Below are 1,347 nucleotides of genomic sequence, written 5' to 3'. Positions count from 1 at the left end.
GACCTTGGGAGTTACCTTGGTACTGATTTTGTTGGACAAAGCTTTGAGGAGTGTATATTTGGTCTTGGGGGTTGGCCACATTGTTGCTCCTATAGGACAAGTTCTGGTGTTTGTTGAATTTGTTGTAACCATTGAACTTGTTTTGATTCCCAATGAAGTGCAACTCCTCTTGAGTGAGACCCTCTTCATTGATATTTGTGAAGCATCTCTTCTCCTCACTCACATAGTGTATAGGCTTTTGAGTGGCAGCTAGGGCTTTGTCAAGCTTTATATTCAGCACTTTAAACTTCTCTTCCAGCCCTTGGTGTCTACCAGAATCTTCTCCTCTATAGCTTCTATCATAATCTTCCCCATAAGTGTCTTGGCTCATGGCTAAGTTCTCAACAAGTTCCATATCTGCATTGATTTCTTTTGCCAAGAAATTTCCATTTGATGCTGTGTCCAACTGAATCCTGATCCTAGGAACAGCTCCTCTATACAAAGTGCTAAGGAGAGAGGCTTCTGAAAAGCCATGATGTGGACACTTGTTTGTGTAGCTTCTAAACCTGTCCAAAGCTTCTCCAAAGGTCTCATTAGAATGTTGAGTGAAGCTGGAAATCTGGTTCCTTAGCTTTGCAGTCCTTGAGCTTGAGAAGAACTTGTATAGAAAGGCAATCTTGCATTGATCCTCTTGGGAGGTTCTTTTCCCAATGATGTGCCTTATCTCCAAGGCTGAATGGGAACAATCTCAGTTTGAAGCTGTCTTCAGATACTCCATTGATCTTAGTGAGATCACAAACTCTGTCAAACTGATCCCGATGCTCCAAGGGATCCTCCATAGGTAAGCCATGGAACTTCTGATTCTGAACCATATTGATCAAAGAGGCCTTAACCTCAAAGTTGTTGTTTTGGACAGGAGGTGGCCTGATTCCTGCTCCATACTGGTGTGCATAAGCTCGGTCATTCTCACCAACAAAGACTGGTGGAGGATGATGACGTATGGGTGGGTTTGGGTGGGGCTGTGGTGGATTAACCTATGAAATCAATGATGAGAAAATTAGATATCAATATTAAGGTCAAGTAAAATGAGCTAGTATATCCTGTCAGAAGAATCTCCATGAATAGAAGTCCTCTGGTGGGAGTTCGTAGTGCAAGTACTCTAGCTACCGCCTAGTCTAGTGCTAACCACAAATGAGCTATCATGGATAGTGTAGAAGCGTGCAGGTCTAAATCATCATAGTTTTGTGTCAAACATTCCTGAAAAATACTTAATGTCGAATAGGTTACATATTAAAATTTAAAAAGTGCTTGAAATTTGAAAGCAAAAGCAAGAAAATGATTAGTACGGATAGACATCCTCCCCTATAC

The 1,347-nt window shown here is 41.4% G+C and overlaps 1 non-coding gene across 1 annotated transcript; it reads left to right on the top strand.

Moving 5' to 3' along the window:
- Positions 1–506: 506 nt before the first annotated feature.
- On the top strand, positions 507–613 carry LOC112084330. The gene has a single exon (XR_002898218.1). It is a non-coding gene; the product is annotated as a small nucleolar RNA R71 (small nucleolar RNA).
- Positions 614–1,347: the final 734 nt, after the last annotated feature.

Source organism: Eutrema salsugineum, unplaced genomic scaffold (genome assembly GCF_000478725.1).
Source record: "Eutrema salsugineum unplaced genomic scaffold, Eutsalg1_0 scaffold_479, whole genome shotgun sequence".
Taxonomy (NCBI): domain Eukaryota; kingdom Viridiplantae; phylum Streptophyta; class Magnoliopsida; order Brassicales; family Brassicaceae; genus Eutrema; species Eutrema salsugineum.
Note: the sequence above shows the minus strand (reverse complement) of the source record. Positions and strands in the feature narration are given on the sequence as shown.